The following is a 21002-nucleotide window of genomic DNA, read 5'->3' on the forward strand; positions in this document are numbered from 1 at the left end:
ATAACTGTAGTTTTCTATGATAAGATCATAACATTAAAATACACAATACCATAATATAAACCCTGGGTGGTCTTGTTTCAAATAACACTGAACATGTGAGTTTTTTGTATGAATTAAAATCTCATCTACAGAGTCTATATGAGACATTGAGAATGGGTTTGTAGCCTTCCTTGCCCTTCTACTGGTACTTTATAAATGTATTTAAAATGTATGAGAGTCATTATAGAGTGACACAGTGAGAATCTAGCATCTTAGGTTTGAATCCTGTACCAGATATTATCTGTGTGGAGTCTGCATCATCTCCCTACGACAGTGTGAGCTTTCTGTCGCCTGCTTTGGTTTTTCTATCACATTCTCAAATGTTAGGAGGATTAATGATTCCAAACTGGCCACGTGTAGGTGAAAGCAGGCTCTGGGAAGGACTGGCTGCTTGTGTTGTGGGGTTCAAACTCCAACCCCCCAGATCCTTGACTGGGTTAAGTGGGTTTTGAGATGTAACAGAGTAATGGTTCACAAACTCGGACATGAGGACCCCCTATAGCTACAGGGTTTTGATCAAACCAACTTCTGTTTTTAATTGGACTCCAAGCCTATTAATTAGGTGGTTGATGGGTGCCCACGAGGTGACACTCCTCTGGTCATGGGTGACTTCAAAGCAGCCACTGGCACTGACAGGGCAGGCTATGAGATCCTCATGGGTCTGGTGACCATGGTGAAAGTGGCTCCATGTTCCTTGACTTTGCAAATGGTCAGGAGCTGCGAATCGCTGGATCTTAGTTCCAGTGCCCAGAACCACTTTGTTGGACTTGGTACTCCAATACTGGTGGTGCGGCGATGGAGATCGATCACATCCTCATGTGCAGATGCTGGAGACTCTTGCAAAACTGCAGGGTCTACAGAAGTGCCCAGTTTGTGAATTCTGACCACAGACTTGTTATCGCTAGTCTTATGATCCAGCTTAGGTCCAGTAGGTTACCACCTACTAGGAAAATGAGCCTGAACTTGGCCAGACCCCAAGACCAGGCTGTTTCTAATGAGTTTGCAAGCAGTTTGTGTGAGGAACTTGCAGATTTGGGTACGACTGCCAATCCTAATGTGATGTGGGAGACCTTCTGTGACAAGACCATGAAGGTTGCTGAGGGTTGTGTTGGTGTTACCGGTGTTCCCAGAAGGAAGTATTTCATCTCGCAGGGCACCCTGGATATCATCAAGAGGAGTCGCAGTGCACGGCTCAATGGCAACTCTGGTCTGTACTAGGAATTGAGAAGGACGGCTGCGAGGGCTCTGAGGGCAGATAAGGATGCGTTTGTTAGAGGAATCTGTGAGCAAGTGACACACCATCTGTGGTCTAGCGACCCATGTCCCGCTTACAAAGGAATCAAAGCATTACACACATCCAAATCTGTTTCTCTGAGAGTTGCAGTCAGGGTGGCTGATGGAACGGTCCTTACGGATGACACTGCAGTTGTGACCCACTGGGCTGGTTACTTTTGAGTAGTTGTTCAAAGCTGATCCTCCGGCTAGGTCGTTGGATATTTCTGGGTCCACAGTTTTTGACACTGATCCTCCAATTAGCTGTGAACCACCCAATCTCATTGAGATTGCACAGGTGGTGAACCAGCTGAGGGGTTGCAGAGATGCAGAGATCTGTGGTATCCGGGGTGAACTTCTCCAGGCTGGTGGTATGGCTGTCCTAGCATTTCAAGCAATCTTTGCTTCCATTTGGGAGACTGGCATCATCCCAACTGACTGGAAAATGTGACTTGTCGTCCCTATCTGGAAAGGGAAGGGTGATCGCCAGGATTGCAGCAACTACAGGGGGATAACACTGCTCTCGGTGCCAGGTAAGGTCCTTGCTAGGGTTGTCCTCAATAGGATCCGTGATCACTTGCTCATCTACCAGCGACCGGAACAGTCTGGTTTTACGCCTAAGAAGTCTACCATCGACCGCATCCTGGCACTGAGGGTCCTCATGGAGCGCAAACGTGAATATCGGCAGAGTTTCTTTGTAGCCTCTGTCGATTTTTGCAAAGCATTCTACTTGGTTGACTGAGCTGCCCTGTGGGACATCCTGAGGGTTCGCAGTATCCCCTCGAGATTGCTGGATATCATGGCCAGCCTGTACACTGGTACTGTGAGTGCTGTGCAGAGTGGGGGCAGAACCTCTGCGTTTTTCTCAGTTGATTCTGGGGTTCGTCAGGGGTGTGTTCTTGCTCCTACTCTGTTCAATGTTTGAACGGACTGGGTGTTGGGCAAGGGCATATGTTGGTGAAGAAAGATTCACGGATCTGGACTTTGCTGATGATGCTGTGATCTTCGTGGAGTCAATGGAGGCTCTAATCGGGGTGCTTGAGAGACTGAGTGAGGAGTCTGAGTGTCTGGGCTTGCGAGTGTCCTGGATAAAAACCAAGATCCAGGCCTTTTATGACCTCTTGGGCACAGCCATCAGCAGTGTGTCTGTTTGCAGAGAGCGTGTCAACCTTGTTGAGAGGTTTACTTACGTTGGCAGTGACATTCATTTCTCTGGTGACTCTTCCTATGAAGTCAGTAGACGGATTGGGAGAGCATGGGGAGGTCATGAGGTAGCTGGACAGGGGTGTGTGGCGCTCCCGACATCTATGCAAAGGGACGAAGGTCCATGTCTTCAGAGTCCTGGTGCCACCTGTCTTGCTATATGGTTGCGAGACATAGATGCTATCCAGTGACCTGAGATGAAGACTGGACTCCTTTGGTACTGTGTCTCTTCAGAGAATCCTTGGGTACCATTGGTTTGACTGTGTCGAATGAGCAGTTGCTCATGGAGTCCCAAATGAGGCACATTACTTGTATTGTGAAGGAGTGTCAGTTACAGCACTACGGTCATGTGGCGCGTTTCCCCGAGAGTGATCCAGCTCGTAAGGTCCTCATTACTGGGGACTCGAATGGCTGGACCAGGCCAAGGGGTCGCCCACGTAACACCTGGCTGCGACATATAGAGGGTCATTTCCGGAGGATGGTACTGAACCGCATGTCAGCCTGGAGGGTTGCCAACCGGGATCCTGAATTGTTTTGTCATGTAGTGGGTGCAGCAACGCACTGTACCAGTGCATGGTCCCCAACTTGACTTGAACTTTTTAGCAATATTTTTCGTCCTGATTTTCATTCTACTTTTCCATGTATTCTTGGTTATTTAATTTATTTACTAATCTGTGGATCTGATACTGAAGATTTTGCAGCCTTTCATTTTTCTATGTTGTTTTCCCATGTGTCTGCTCTGCTTGTTTTTAATTGTCATTATTAGAATACAATGAAGAGAGCAAACTACACAAAAAACGGGCAAAATAATAGGAAAACAATAACAGAGTTAAGTATTTACAATACAATTTATTTTTTGTATAGCACTCTTCATTGAGTGCAGACACAGAATGCAGTAAACAATTCTCAGTTAAAATACAACTGTAGATTATACTAATTAATAAATACGTACTAAAGCAGATATGTTTAAACACACAAAGAACAAGGTAGAAACTGATTAAATACAAATGGAAACCAATCATTTAAAGTTATAGCAAAAATAGAAATACTTCGAAATGCTTTTCTAGATGCAGAATAAGAGAACAGAACAAAGTCCTGCTAATTAAATGAGACCAATTCTTATCTCTGATTGTGAATCTGGTTGGAACAACAACCTGCAGCCACAGTGGGTCCCTGTAACTGAGTTTGGTAACCCCCTTATATAGGGCACACGTGGTCCTGGAGGGCTGCAGTGGCTACAGGTTTTTGTTCCAACCTGTTTTGTAATTAGAAGGGAGAATTTGCTGACAATGAAACTTGGTATTTAATGATATTACTTCTTTATCCATTCATTCATCCAAGACAAATTGTAACTACATTCTACAGCAAACATCTTCACTCACGGTCCTGGAGGGCCACAGTGGCTGCAGGTTTTATTTTAACCAGTTTCTTAATTGGAACCAATGTATTTGCTGCTAAAGAAGTATGTGTTTTGGGCTTACTTTTAGTCAGCTCACTTGTTACAGTTTAGAGCCCTTCATTGCCTATTTTAGCTTTAAACAGCAGCATTTAGGTTTTAATTGTTTGGTGCTTTCTTAACCAGCCAACCAGTTAATAATGAAATGTAAATAACAAAAAAACAACATCTTCTCTAGAGCTAATGTAGTTCCATTTACAATGATGAATGTGCATCATGAAGTATCTGTGTTAATAAATTATTTATACATAAAAGAAAAAAGGGAAGGATCATGAAGTACAAAACTGTTCCAGTTTGCAAAATAAATGGATAGTTTTCTCAGAACAGAAAACTCTAAAATGTATTTCATATTAGACTTGGATGAATGAAAGCACTAACAACCAATATAATTAAATACCAAGTTTCATCAGCAATGGATGTCTTCTAATTAAGAAAGTGGTAGTTGGATAGAAAACCTTCCACCACTACGGCCCTCCAGAACCCTGAGTGAAGATCCCTGAGATAGAGTTATTTGAATGATACTCTAAGAATGTAATAGCACATTTTACTTCTGATCTTTAGCAATACGAAATGATTGTCAGTTCAGATAAAACCTGATCAAATGACCACAGCTTGGTTCAGCAACTTACTATCACAAATCCCATATCTCTCAGCATGTACTGTACCTCCAAGCAGCCAAGGCCCACTATTGAACTACCTCTCCTTTCTGCAAGTGCGCTAAAAAGGATTTCTTTACTTCTAAGGAGAAGCTGTCCCAAGTCTACTGACGTTCAATGGTCTAAGGAATTCAAAAGACATTGCACCTCTCATATGAAACACCTGTATTGGATTTACTTTGGATTCTTAAGACCATATCTGTAGTTTATTTAACATGGTCTTGTAAACAAATTGCTCTTTTGCCATCTTGTCTTGGTGCTACAATGGAAAGAAAAATTAAGTGAACCTTTTGAAATGTCCTGGTTTTCTGCATTATATAAAATGTGATCTGATCTTAATTTAAGCCACAGGTATAGACAAACACAATAAGTGAAAGCTAATACAAAAGAATTACAATCTTTGTAATCAAACATTCATGGTGTACAATTGAAAAAGTAAATGAACTCTTGAATTCAATAACTGGTTAAACCTCCTTTGACATCAATAACCTCTAACAAGCACTTCTAGTTGTTTCAGTCCTGTACTACATTCTGAAGGAATAATAGACCATTCTTTGTTACAGATCAGCAATTTTCTTGGATTGTCTGATGTGAATAGTTCTCTTGAAGTCATTGCACATCACCTCTGTTATCTTAGGGTCTGTGATTTGCCTGAGAAATTCCAAAAGGTGGCTTTTATTTTTCTGAAGCTATTCTGTAGCAGATTTTCTCTGATGTTTAGGGTCATGTTCTGCTGCATCACCAAACTTCTACCAAGCTTCTACTAGTGGACAGCCAGCCTGACATTACCCTATAGGATACCTTGATATACTTGGGAATTCATTTCTCCCTTGATGATGCCGAGCTGTCCATGTCAGTAAAATAACCCCAAATCATGATGCTCCCCACACTGTACTATACTGTTGAGATGATGTTTTCATGTTGGTATGCTGTGCCCTTTTTGCACCTTTCATACTACTGCCTATTTTTCCTGAACAATGCTACCTTAGTTTCATCAGACCACAAAACATTATTCTACTGTCACTGTGGAATGTCAAGATGCTCTTTAGCACCCAAAGGATGCCTGGGACCATAGAGTGGAGGAAAAAGCCAATTTAATTGGATAAGCCCAGAAAAATGGTAGTTAAATCAGTGATGATGATCTACAATTACTACTGATGAATGTAAATGTATGGATGCCTATCCCTGCCACTCAAAAAATGTTTTGCATTATTTTAGTAATATTTGATTTTTTATTTACAAAGGTATTGAGTTATCTTGCAAATTAGTTGAATTTTTGCCATTAGTTATAAATGCATTACTTGCTTAAAACTGGTAGCACCATCTGCAAGTGTTTTTTTTTCTTCTGAGGACAAACAGAAATAAATTTAACAAGACTGTTTCAGGCAATTCAGGAAGAGAATCCTACAGTATACAGTATATAAACTATTATTTTAATTTTGGTATTTACTACAGGTATAATTTAGAAATTAGATAATACTGTAGTACAGCAGCTAATGTCCCTGCCACACAGCTTCATGGGTTCAAGCTTAACTCCTGGTCTGGTCACATTCTGTGTGTTTGTTTCAGTAAGTTGGTATCAGTGAGTGTTAACTGTAACCAAAAAAACTGAGGCCCACATTCCAGGGTTGATTCCTGACACAAGCTGCTGATTTAAGTTCAGAAATATCCTGAAACATCTAAAACTTCTACTGTAAATAGTAATATGACAGGCACATGTATAGTTCTGCTCTAAGGGGAAATGAACAAAGATTATTTCAGTGCGTATGAACAGGTTGTGGTTGGTTGGGGGGGGGGGGGGGGGGGTCATAAGTAATCCAGAGCCAGGATGTTGTAAAAATCTTGCTTGTATATTGGTTATTGGTTATTTGAGATGAGATGTTGTTATAGCAGCATAATAGTATATGATGCCTGCAGAAAAACAGAAATAGTTTCCTATATCTTACATCAAGGCAGATCAAAGAGTGACGTCAACAGTATTTAAAAGAAACAATGGATAAATGGATGGATGGCTTGATCAATGGATACCAAGAATTCCAACTGGAACCAATAAGATCATGCAAAGTGTGACCAGTAAAATACGTATGCGGCAGTCATTAACACTGATGCCTCAAAGTTCCAAAATGCTGGTTTCAAACGTCTGTGATTGAGTGTGTCATGAGATGCCCTGGAACCCCAACTACAATATAAGTGGTTCCTGCTTTGCACAACCTCCCCAGCAAGCCTTTTATTACAACTAGTAGATTCAAGTTAAAATTGCTCATTCATAACATAGAAATTTTTAAAAATGTACCCACAGCTAGATCCATCATATGAGCAATGTCATCAAGTGCCTGCATTCCTACACCTTAGCCAAATGTCTGTCTGTCTTTTGGACAGCCTTGCATTTAAAATAACTCCTAATGCATTAACAGCAGTATTTGGAGTAATACCAGATGGAATAAATGTGTGCTGTGAAAAATCAGTTTTAATAGCCTATATCACCTTACTTGCATAAAGATTTTTTTTTCTACTCAAATGGAATAATCCCAATCCACCATCTCAAATTGGTAAAAGTCAAACACTCTTTACCAGGGTCTTTTCAGAACCTTTTTTTCTGTACTTATCAAGAACTTACTGTATTAATGTAATCCAAAAACAAACATAAAAGAGCTCTACTCATCCTTTTCATTTTACTTGTTGTTTTATCTTATGCGGAGGACTATTCAAGATGGGGCTCTGTTGTTTGGGTGGTAGTCAATTAGGATTTATAAACAAAAAAATCCAGGTGCATAAAACTGAGTATGCCAAGTTCCATGCACTTTCCTTTTAAAAATCCCAATGAATGTGAAATTTAATGTACAGTGGAACCTCGGTTCACGAACGTCTCGGTACACGTACAACTTGGTTTACGACCAAAAAGTTCGCCAAACTTTTGCCTCGGTTCACGACCACACACTCGGTATATCAACAAGCCAGTTTCCCCTTTGATTTGTGCGCACCGATGATTTCCGCACGTGTTGCATTGTTCTCGGTCAGACGTGCGTGCTTGCACGTGGGTGTGTGCGTGCTTTCGCTGTTAAGTCTTTGTGCTCTGTTTCATTTCCCTTCCGGTTCGTACACGCCGATTACTGTATTTAAGCACGTGTTCAGCCTCTCCCTGTTCATTGTTCTCAGTCAGACGTGCGTGCTTTACCTGTTAACTCTTTGTGCTCTACAGTATTTCGTGTGCTTTTGCAGTTAACCATGGCTTCTAAGCAAGTGAAGAGTGGTGAGAAGAAAGTGTTGCAATGTTACTTTTCTCTTTTTTCAAATGTTTATTTTTTTCCTTGTGCTTAAAACTCATTTAAAAAGAGTGTTTACAGCGATCGGGTTGTAATGCTATTAGCGTGAACTCCTGTAATGTTACTTTCTTGGTTGGCTTTTAAATAAAGTTCAGATTTGTTCAAATGTTCCTTTTTTCCCCCTGTGCTTAAAACTCATTTAAAAAAAGTGTTTATACAGCGATCGGGTTGTAAGGCTATAGCGCGAACTGCTACAATGTTACAGAGAGAGAGGAGGCTCGCGTGCTGCTGAGTGAGAGAGAGAGAGAGAGAGAGAGAGAGAGAGAGAGAGGGCTCGTGTGCTGCTGAGAGAGAGAGAGAGAGCCTGCGCGTGCAGCTGAGCAGGGAGCCTGGTGTTTCTGTCAGTGTTATTGAATGTTTTTACATTAGTTTACTATTACACTGTGAATTCTATGGTGTAATTAACTATATTTGTGCTTAAAAATCTTTAAAAAATATATTTACATACAGTTTGTACGGTCTGGAACGGATTAATTCTATTTATGTACAATCCTATGGGGGGAAACTGCTTCGGTTCACGACCAAATCGGTTTACGACCAGAGGTTTGGAATGAATTATGGTCGTGAACTGAGGTTCCACTGTATGTGCACATGCCTACGGCCCTGCCCAGAACTCCCCCCAGAATTTTGCATATTTGAATATGCAAATGAATATAAATTGCCCCTTCCCTTCATTTTTTGTTAAAAGACACTGACAAAAGCAAAAGAAGAATTTCAACGAATTCAAAGTGGAGTCAGGGAAAAACGTACTATTTGTTGGCTTAAGCAGTGGTAAAGGCAACAAAAGGAAGTTGATGGAGTGATACAGTATGGCAGAGACACTTGAAACTTCAAGTTCAGAAATAAAAAAAGAAGTGGTCAGATATCAAAGTCGATGTGAAAAGGCGAGTTGCAGCCCACCATCTCTTTATTCTGTTTCAGACAATATTACAAAAGCTGATCCCCGTGCCAAGGACACGACTCCAGGCGGTGATGGTGCTGCTGTGCCCAGCACATCTTCGAGCGCTGGCTACACACACACCTCTGCCTCAGAAACCGCTGGGCAACCATCTGGCTGTGTGCTGACGGCCGCTATTGTGGAGCCACAAAATGCAAAATTGGATGCTCTAAGAGATGTGGCCAACGAACTAAGGAATGTAAGAGCTGTGCCATGTGCTGCTGACCACAAATTAAATGAATTGGTTAAAAAAATAAATGTAACATCTGATTACCTGTTCTTACATTCTGCTAACTACATTCAAATGGAGTTGTAACGTTGTCTGATTTGGCTGATCATTTGGTGGGTCAGGGTCAGGTTCATCATACCACATCTGTTCAGGTATGGGCAAGGCACTATCATGTGCCACATTATGTACCACACTTTCTGTCCACTATACAGCAGCACATTAATAGACTTGAAATGCTTTCTATATACATAAGGAAATTCATTCTCTGAAGGAATATTTATAGTGTAGAGTCAGCACCAGGCACCACAACGGACAGATTCTCTGCTCTTTAGGTGGCTCTTTGAGCTGTCTCGCTATCCTTAAAAGGACTGCTTGCCTTTTGCTGCACTAGTTGGAAAAAGCACCTGTGACTCTGCAGAGTTGCCATTTTTATAGGCTCTTCTGTCATAGATAATGTAATGCCAGCTCATTCTTTTGGTGATTCATCCCTGGCTGATGTAACTTGTCCAGCGTTGTTGCAATAGTAATTTGCGTGTAGTTGATTGCTCCGATTACATTTGGAAAACCATATGTTGATGCAAATTGTGTTTTGAATGTTGCCAGTTTAACCACATTGTAAGGAATTCTTGCATATCTGGAGGATAGATAATACCATCCCATACAGCTGGCATGCCGTAACTCAGTGATGCTTGTGAAATACCTGATTGTCAGCAAGTTCATGCTGAAAAGCTCCTTTGGTTAAAAACCCGAGAGTGGACAGAACTTGCAAATGAGCAGGTAGAGCACAATTCCTCAAAGTCTGCCTTTGTAAAGCCGGCACCAGTTCAGCACACAGCTCCAAGAGGATAGCTCTTGGAAGTCGAAGTCAACTTAGAAGACAGTCATCATCATCTATAAGTATGCGCTCTCTTCTGATTTTTCCATGTGTGATGTCTTCTAACAACGTTAAAGCATCTAAGGTATTTGGAATTGTTTGGTCTTTTTGTGCACCATAATAATGTTAAAGAAAAACTACAATCAAGTGCCTTAAATTTGTAAATGATATACAATTAATTAGTGTATTTGATAAATCCCGTGTCATGGATGTGAATATGAAAAAGAGAAACAACACAGAAACAGTAGCATTGCTTTGACGCTGGGTGCTGCCAGTTTGCTAAAATAAACAAACTTGTGTACACATGGTGCAAGGTTGTCATGAAAATGTGTGTGGCTTTACACAGTTTAACTTTTATACATCTTGCAGTGTGCATGGAAATGGACATACACAACATTTTTGTACTTACTGCTCAGTTCATACATGAGGCCCCAGATGAACTTCACATTATATAGGGAGCCCCGAGTGATTCTTTGCTAGTGACAGTCTGGAAAGAATGGCAGCCACTGTGCAACTGTGTCATGCAGTTAACAACATAGTGCTTAATAAATATCAGAATTAAAGTTACATATATATTTTGTACATTGGTTTATTGCCCTAATTGTCCACTATAGGTACAATGAATTTCTTCCTTCCTGTCCTACAAGACATAACACATGAACACAATGCTACAAGCATTAAGCTAACAATACCTTGCATGTACAAAACTAATACTACATATTTAGGAAAAATAAATATGTTGCTACTTGTGAGCACTTTATACAGAAGAATTTTGTATAGAACCCCAACACCATTAATTAAAGTATGCAAAAAAAAATTACCTTTATCATTTTATTATATTAAAATATTATTTTATTGCTCTTAATTATTTTATTTATTTTCTCTTGAGTTAGAATGAGGTGTCCAATGTCACAAAGCTGCTTTAGTGAATGCAGTTAGCCAATTAAAATAACAGTGGGGACAAGAGCAATATGAAAGGGTGGAAAAACTAGTTTTGTTGAAATGTACTGCATGAGTTACTACTATTGTATATAATGGCTAAAAGTGATTTACCAGATGGGAGAAGTTAGATGTTTTACACAGTTGCAGTACAATCAGATTAGATCTCTTTTCCACATCCTACAAAGAGGTGTTCAGGGATTAAACCAGCAGAGGTTGGAGGATTTAAGTCCAGTACCTTATCCATGATAACAGATTACCTCTAAGGCCGGATTTATACTTCACACGACGCGACGCATGCTGCAGTGGATGCTCCTGCTATGCAAGCGTTGTAGTGTTTATACTTGAGCACGTACTTTGTGTAAATCTGGAGGAATCCACTAGGTGGCAGTGCAAGATATTATCACGGTGAGAACAGGTTTGGCTTCGCTGTGTTGTGAATTGCCTGGAACACCCATTAAATTCCGATGACACCTTACCACAATATCTCTGAAAAGGATGTTTAATGATTAAATCCATCAGTCCAGGGATTTGTCCATTTCAACTAGCATTGGGCACAAGGCAGAAACTATCCCTGGACAAGGCATCAGCTCATCGCAAGGTGAATACAAGCACTCACATACACTAGCGGAATTTTTGTGTAACCAAATCTACATATCTTTGGAAGGAAACCGAAGCACACTGAGGAAACCCAGCAGGAAAACATGTAAACTCCAGGCAGGGAATATCAGTGACGTGACTCACTGCAAGACAGCAGCACTAACGCTCCACCACCGTGTAACCCCTATGTGTGTAATTATTAACAGTATTCATTATTTAAACGAAATTACCGATTTATCTGTAACATGTAACATACATACTTTAAGGCATTTCATCATGAAAGTGATATCAAGTATAAATCTAAGGATTCTAAATGTGCAAAGAGTTAGAATATCACACATTTAATGTGATCGATGTGGCGATCTATAGCTGGCAATCTGCTGCTGTCAGGACCGGATGGAAGCCCTAGAAAAAAAAGACGGCACAGAAGTTGGTATGTGAGACTTTTAAAATGTATCGTGTCATTACGATCGGGAATATGTGACGCTTGAATATAAAAGCACCAAGAATACATCTGTATGTCAGCATTTTGCTTCACCACATCGAACAATTCATCAAACATCAAAGACGCGCACACCGATCTTGTAGGATCCACAAAGCTTTCTGTCACATGTAGATAGTAAACAGAGACTCTGACGTCACATTCCAAATTTTAGCACACTGCGCCCCCCGACTTTTTGCTGGTACTGCAACTCGCGCACGCGTCGCGTTAATTTCTGAGGACCTGCACAGAGCACGCATCAAATGAACGCTGAGAACACGTGGCAGCCATGATGCCAGCGTGTACGTGTTTTGAGCGTGAAGTATAAACGAGCCCTAAGGTTTAAGGGTCAGTTACCTCTTTGGATACGAAATCATTCACTTTGTTTTGAAGGGTGTAGACACATTTTTAATAAAGATATATGAACTCAGTGATCGGCTTAGATGTACTGTAAATGTGATTTATAATTCTTCATAACATTACTACCTCATGTCCAACCTATTCTTCTAAGTACAAAACACGTGTGTTGTGGTACAAATAAACTACATTATTTGCCCAATAAACAATTAGGAGGGAACCCCTTAACTATACTATTAAGGCTGCATTTTTACATTTAAAGAACATAATTTAGACCTCATATAACATCAGACTAATTCATACTTTTGTTTTTATTTGGGTAGATTACTGTAATGCACTCCTAACTGGTCTACCTAAGAAAAATGTCAAAAGTTGTAGTTATTCTAGAATGCTGCAGCAAGAATCTTAGCCAAAGAAAAAGAAAATCTGAGCACATCTCACCAGCTTTAGCAGTAGTTACCTGTGTCCATTAGAAATGACTTTACACTGTGTTCCAAATTATTATGCAAGTGATGTATCAGTAGGATTTAAGTTAAACAAACATTTGGTTTTCAGCTTTTCAATGAAAGGTCTTGCTTGTTTTGTGTCTCCTGTCTTTTTAGATAACTAGGATGAATCTCAGATAGGTTAATTATTTAATTAATAAATTAGATGTGCATACAAATATTGTACTCTTCATTGAATCTGCAGTCTTTATAAATCTTTACTTTTCTATGTTTTCTTTTCCAGTTCTTCTGCGGTGATGTTCTGTGCCACCACCACCACCTGATCAAAGTCTTTTGCAGCCGCCTGTGATGTTTGAATGAAAGCAAATATCCCAATCTGGTATGAGACCAACTGTGTCGAATCCTCTAAGATGAAGCCATAAAAAAAACAATAAAGAACTACTTAAGAACATTTATGTTAGGCAGAATGCCCATTGGGGGCTGGGTGGTCTTTTGGCCTGGAATCCCTAGAGATTTTATTTTTTTCTCTTAACTGGAGTTTTTTTTTTTTTTTTTAATTATTATTATTTTGTCTGTCCACCCTATCACCTGTCATTTAAAAACTTAAAAAGGCAATTCTATATAATAAATAACTATTTCTCCTAATTATATGTCTGTCTTATGTAAGTGTGCATGATTTATTGTTTGTATACTATTTATGCATTATTCTTATCTAATTTTAATTTGTTTTTCTTTGTATATAACTACTTTGACATCTTTGAGAGCACTGTGACCTACACTTTTCTATGAAAATGTGCTAAAGAAATAAATGTTGCTGTTTAAGCAAAATACACTTTAATAGTGTCACTTGGAATGGATTATACTTTTGCATATACTAGATATGTGGAGTACTAGGGTGTTGTACCGTGTTAGCCATTATGAATGTAGAGAAAAGCCAAGCAAAATGACACCTTTTATTGGCTAACTAGAAAGATTACAATATGCAAGCTTTCGAGGCAACTCAGGCCCCTTCTTCAGGCAAGATGTAATGCTTAAGCATGTATCCACTGCTCTGAAAGTGGAGATGGATAAAGTTTTATTTAAAGTAGAGTTTTTTTTTTTTTTTAATAAAACCTCAAAAAAAATCAACTTTTTAAAATATTTTGGCTATATATATATATATATATATATATATATATATATATATATATATATATATATATATATATATACACACATATATACACATGCACAATTTTACATCTTGCCTGAAGAAGGGGCCTGAGTTGCCTCGAAAGCTTGCATATTGTAATCTTTCTAGTTAGCCAATAAAAGGTGTCATTTTGCTTGGCTTTTCTCTAGATATGTGGAAAAACATAAAATCTACAGTTTTTTTTCCTATTTAATGCAATCAAAGTTAGACAATAATAGTAACTAACATGTACATTGTCGACTGTTTTGAATGACAGTTTGCATTTGTTTTGTCCTGGCTGCTGTAAATAAATGTGGTGCTGTATATAATACTCAAATGGCACAGAGTTGCTGCATGACAGCTAAAATGTGAAAAAGGTTCTCTTTGTTCAAGCCAGTGAAAACAGTTTACACTGGCAAGGAGTCCCTGGTAACTTCAGTGAAAGCAGAACAACAGCCCTTTGTAAACTGTAAAATGAAAAGTGGCCAAGCAATATTAACCCAATCATAGGTTAAGTGTAACCTCAAGGGATTTGGCTGCATTGACTTTCCTACTGCTGACAGATTTTTGAAACTTCACTTTATTATTGCTTAAGCATGTATCCACTGCTCTGAAAGTGGAGATGGATAAAGTTTTATTTAAAGTAGAGTTTTTTTTTTTTTTTAATAAAACCTCAAAAAAAATCAACTTTTTAAAATATTTTGGCTATATATATATATATATATATATATATATATATATATATATATATATATATATATATATACACACATATATACACATGCACAATTTTTTCTTAGAAGACCACAAAAAAAAGAACAGGATAAGATCATAACTAAACACAGTTACGGCTTCAGGTTAATTCAAATTGGCAAGGTGATAATGAGAGATTCTGTTAACACCTTACTGAGACCACCAGCATCCCCTGGAGAACACAGTTCATTTAGGAAGGTCACTCAAGACAACTGATAATGATATTTATTTATTTATTGGAAAAAATATTAGAATCATTAATAATTAGTGTTTCACTCAATGGTTTTTATAAGAGATATACATATATGCAGAACTGAGAAACATTCGTAAATAATTAGAATTGTGGCTATATACAGAATCCGACTGATATAAATTCTTTCAAGGGGCAGAATTGTGACACAGCGGCTACAGTTCCTTTCTGACAGATTCAGAATCCTTGATTAAAATCCCATTCCCCATTATTGTGTACGTGGGATTGATGTGTTCTCCCTCTTTCTACATAAATATATTTTGATTATTCTCCGATTCCTCCTACCTACCTTAGGTGTGTGTTAAGTTAACAGGCATTTTAATCGGGCCTCTTGTTATGAAGTGTGTGAGTGCGTATTAGTTGGGTCCTGTGAAAGACTGGCGCATTGTCTGATACAAGTCCCTGCCTTTCAACTAATGCTCTCAAGATTGGCTTCAGTCTGCCAAGACCCTAAATTAGATTAAAAGGATGTAAGAATGTTATTATACAAGTGCTGCATCAGGGGAACAACAGATCATAATATTGGTTGGTCTTTGCAACAAAGCTAAATAGAAACAATCAATCATTGTAAGGCCCAAACAATATCTTTACCTCTTGTGCCATAAAAGGTAAAGAAAACAAGGCAAAAAATATACTGTGTGCTAATATGCTGTTACAAGTGAAATACACAGATTGATTTCAGTTAGCAATTTTCACTGGAAGGTCTTTAAAGAGCCTCCTGACAACTTAAAACAAGGATCACTTACAGTAGTGGAATTTAATGAAAAGTCATTCGGAATTAGTTATGAAGGAAAGTCAAGATGGTTGCAACACTCTGGTGGCTTAGCTTTCATTGAAAATAGAGGGTTTAGTAAAGCCACATGTTCATTTGTGCAAAATAAGACTGCCACTTATCTTTTCTGAAGGATATTATAGGTGCGTGCAGACATATAAAAAAAGTAAATTCTGTTAACTTGAAATAAGTCTCATGCTGCCAATTTTCCCTCCAATTTTATTAATTCATACTGACAGGGTTATTATTCACCCAAATGTGTTATGGAATGAAATATTGAAGGGTTTTAATTTTCTAAATGTTAATGTTGAATATTATGTACTCTCCTCACAGGCTTTCCACACACGAAAAGTGGTCATGTTTTAATGATGGCAAGTTTACTCAAAATGTTTCTGTGTTTAATGTAAAACATAAAAAGTACAACGAATGACACAACAAGAAAATGTGGTACCCTCTGGTCTGCCTACACAGGCTTGAATCAGTTTCTGGCCTACAACAGAAAGGACAACATGGTCTCATTCTTTCAATTTAGGGTCATAGGTTGGTTTTTATCAGCCAAGAACAAGAATGGTTTTTAACCTTTCTCCCTTTTCTTCATTTATCCTTGGCCAAAACTAGGTTTCTTGCCCTTTAACATTTTGATGGAATATCATCAGAAACTTTACCAAGTTTAAGCTTGTGAATTAGAACATTACAGTTTCAACGAGAACAGGCCATGTTGCTTAACAAAGCTCATTAGTTATTAATCAGGTGCCTCTGTATCTTAGGGGCTAGTGCCCCGAGACACATGCATGGTCTACTTCCCTCACACTAACGCGTTTCCCACAATAGCATGAAAAGGTGCACTCTCAGCTGGGTGTCTGCTAGGTACTAATCTTAGCTCATTCATAAACTTGGATCACTTATTATTCTAGCACTCAGTGACCAACTAACCTCTTATACCTTCTTTTCTCACTCGCTACGGTGGTTTCACATTTTTCATCTCCCTTGGTTTGGCTCTCCATCTGTTTCTCTATTAAATCTGTTTTGTTTTTTTTCACGCACCTTATAAAGGCTAGAAAGCCAACATTTTTCATTTTTCAGTGGAAATAACCTTTACATATTTTACCATAATATGCTGCATATGAATTCAAAATAAAAGAATCAAAAAAATTTTGAAGACTTGGCCTTTATTCTACATAAAATATACAAAAGTAGTCCCTGTAAAACTAATTTCTGTTTAATGATGAAAGTGTCCAGTATTTGACGTACACTGAAAATTTTGCTTTTGTATTTTCATAGATACTTCTAAAGTCATCTAATCAGCTACATTTCTGCTTCATAGTATTTTTTTTTCTTCATTTACATGGCTCAAGTAGTACTAGGGTGTTGTACCATGTTAGCCATTATGAATGTAGTGAGAAGTCAAGCAAAATGACACCTTTTATTGGCTAAATAAAAAGATTACAGTATGCAAGCTTTCGAGGCAACTCAGGCTCCTTCTTCAGGCAAAATGTAATACAGAAAATGGAGTTCCCTGTGTTTATATGGACACCAGGACAGATAGAACATTGGAAAACCTTTAAGTGAGATTTCGTAATGTAAAAAAATTATTAGACCTCTTCAGGCTAAGATTCATTAAGCAAGAGAGGATAACAATGTATAAGCAAGATCTATGATTGCACATCAGTGTTAAGGTCTCAGAGACACACCAAGTAAAGTACTTTATTATTACAAAGTCTTAACTTTAAAATCAATGGCAAATTCTAAAGAACAGAAAAATAGGAGCTTACTCTCTGAAATTATGAAGTACAAAGTATGCTTTATCAAAGCCTACACCTTTAATTAACTATTGCAGCTCAGATGACAAGCAACTATCACAAACCAAGGTTTGAAAAGTCAACTATAGAACCCTACTGTAAACACCTCCAAAAATTAATATAAAATAATGAATGGGTCATTCTATATATTAACACAAACAAATGCTTGCTTTTCAAAATGGTACTTTTCTGAATTTCTTTACAGCAAAGTCCTTGATCAGATCACTTAAATCCAGACCCTGAACAAGATCACTCTCAACTGACATCAAGAGTCAAATGATTCAGTCTTTCTTGTACAATTATAGACCTGAGCCTCCTCTTCACTAGTCTGTGCTTGGAGAAAGATTGCTCACCACTTGCATTTGTGACAGGCAATGTCAGTTAAAGAATGAAAGAAGCGTCTATATTTGGGAATATGTCTGCAAGTTCAACAAAAGAAAAGAGTGTAGAGAAACATCTGCCAACTATGCTGGACTGTTTCCTGTGACCTAAAATGTGATCTGTGCTGTGAGGTAACAGTGCTAATCACATCAACACTACATCTCAAACAAAAAAAGATGCAGAAGGAACAATAACAACAATCAAAATACCAATACTGTATATATCAGGAGGAGAACAGGTGTCCCGGTTGGAAAGGAAGATAATTTATTACCCAGGTGGGAGTCCATTGCGGAACAACAGTGCTCAGCTGTTAAAACAGATGGACTAGAGGAAGCCGAGAGTTAGGACCTGTTCCATCCCCCCATCTGCCAGGTGGTAGTGGCCCTTGTATGGCAACCCAGTTGGGACACCTGCAGGGGTGTTTGGGAGATGAAGTCCAGAAGTGCAACCCTATTGGGGTTCCTATGTATCGAAAGATGGCTCTGTCGTGGAAGGACCTCCCTACTTTCTTTATGGCGCAATGTTAGCATTCTTGGGTCCAGCTTAAAAGGAGCCCACTGCTTCACATCAATGAGTTACAGTCAGGAAGTAGCAGGCAACATTCAACGGGAGGAGGAAGAATTGTTTATTTTTTGTGTATCGTGCATTGGGTATTGGAAAGGTGATTGTGGAAACATGGCTTGGATAAATAAATGTCTCTTATTTTATCCTAAAAGTGTGTCTTGGGTTTGGGGCTTGGTAACACACCCTGGTCGCTACAATTGGCGGACTCAGCAGGATTTTATGGATGTCTATTTGGCAGGAAACCTGCAATATAAAGTTGTTGTGACCAAAACCAAGACCTTTAATCCCCTATCTCCACACATACACCAGATAACAGAGATGGACAGATAATTGGGCAAAAAGCCAGCCAACAGAAGGGTAGCTGGTCCTTAGTTGCCATACAAGAGCTTGGGGAATGCACATGACAGACACATTACATTATATATATATATATATATATATATATCCATCCATCCATCCATCCATTTTCCAACCCGCTGAATCCGAACACAGGGTCACGGGGGTCCGCTGGAGCCAATCCCAGCCAACACAGGGCACAAGGCAGGAAACAATCCTGGGCAGGGTGCCAACCCACCGCAGGACATATATATATATATATATATATATATATATATATATATATATATATACACACACACATACAAGTATAGCATCAAGTCAATGAAACTTCTGGGCTATTGATCTGGTCAGTTAAGTAGCAGAGGAATGAAATTAACAACAGGTGCACTAGAGGGGCAACAATGAGATAACCCCCAAAACAGGAATGGTTTAACAGGTGGAGGCCACTGACATTTTTCCCTCCTCATCTGTTTTTTGCATTTGACTATGGTCAGTGTCACTACTGGTAGCATGAGGCGATACCTGGACCCTACAGAGGTTGCACAGGTAGTCCAACTTCTCCAGGATGGCACATCAATATGTGCCATTGCCAGAAGGTTTGCCGAGTCTCCCAGCACAGTCTCAAGGGCATGGAGGAGATTCCAGGAGACGGGCAGTTACTCTAGGAGAGCTGGACAGGGCCAAAGAAGGTCCTTGACCCATCAACGGGACCAGTATTTGTTCCTTTGGGCAAGGAGGAACAGGATGAGCACTACCAGAGCCCTACAAAATGACCTCCAGCAGGCTACTGGTGTGAATGTCTCTGACCAAACAATCAGAAACAGATTTCATGAGGGTGGCCTGAGGGCTCGACGTCCTCTAGTGGGCCCTGTGCTCACTGGCCGGCACCGTGGAGATCGATTGGCATTTGCCATAGAATATCACAATTAGCAGGTCCACCACTGGTGCCCTATGCTTTTCACAGATGAGAGCAAGTTCACTCTGAGCACATGTGACAGACAGGAAAAGGTCCGGAGAAGTCGTGGATAATGTTAGGTTGCTTGTAACATCGTTCAGCATGACTGGTTAGGTGGTGGGTCAGTGATGGTCTGGGGAGGCATATCCATGGAGGGACGCACAGACCTCTACAGGCTAGATAACGACATCTGTCATTAGCTACCGGGATGAAATCCTTGGACCCATTGTCAGACCCTATGGTGGTGCAGTGGGTCCTGGGTTCATTCTGCTGCACAACAATGCCCAGCCTCATGTGGCGAGAGTATGCAGGCAGTTCCTGGAGGATGAAGGAACTGATACCATTGACTGGCCCCCACGCTCGCCTGACCTAAATCCAATAAAACACCTCTGTGACATTATGTTTCAGTCCATCTGACGCCGCCAGGTTGCACCTCAGACTGTCCAGGAGCTCAGTGATGTCCTGGTCCAAATCTGGGAGGAGATCCCCCAGGACATTTCCCGACTTTCAGACATGCATACAAGCATATGGGAGCCATACAAACTAGTGAGTACAATTTGGAGTTCCTGCAATGAAATTTCGAGAAAATGGAGTAGCCTGCCGCATCACCTTTTCACTTTGATTTTTGGGGTGTCTTTGAATTCCACCAAACGATGTGGCATACTTTTGTTCCTAACACATTACCCAGTCCATATTAGTATAGATATCCAGCAGGATTTTTTTTCCCCAATGAGATCTCATGTGTTTTCAAAGTGCTGCTTTAATTTTTTGAGCAGTTATACACACACATATTTTTTATATATATATTAGTGCTGGGCAGAATACCAGTTCATACCAAAAACCGTTTTTTGTTATGATATGGATTTTTTGTAAACCGCAACACCAGTTTAAATTGCCTAAACATCATTCGGAACGTAGCGCAGTGGGAAACCGTTTAAGGGGGACCTTTTTCACTGCTACACCGCTAAACACACATGCAACGGAGTACATGCGTTAGTGGAGGTGTTGCGCGTGGGCTCTTTTTCACTGCTACACCGCTAAACACGCATGCAACGGAGTACATGCGGTAGTGAAGGTATTGCGTGGTGTAAATGGACGGAGAACATTTCGAAACTGAAACTGTAGCAGACGATAAAGTTGAACATGATGACACAGAAGAACTTTTGCTGGAAAAAGGAGTCACGTCTGTTGTCTGGAGATACTTTG

General features: G+C 39.6%; 1 protein-coding gene across 5 annotated transcripts in view; it reads right to left on the reverse strand.

Annotated features, from left to right (window-relative positions):
- The window catches only part of LOC114663371 (cytoplasmic dynein 1 intermediate chain 1), a 468822-nt gene that overhangs the window by 380950 nt on the left and 66870 nt on the right, over positions 1–21002 (reverse strand). The gene's annotated exons all lie outside the window — the stretch shown is intronic.

Source organism: Erpetoichthys calabaricus, chromosome 13, assembly GCF_900747795.2.
Source record: "Erpetoichthys calabaricus chromosome 13, fErpCal1.3, whole genome shotgun sequence".
Lineage (NCBI taxonomy): Eukaryota > Metazoa > Chordata > Cladistia > Polypteriformes > Polypteridae > Erpetoichthys > Erpetoichthys calabaricus.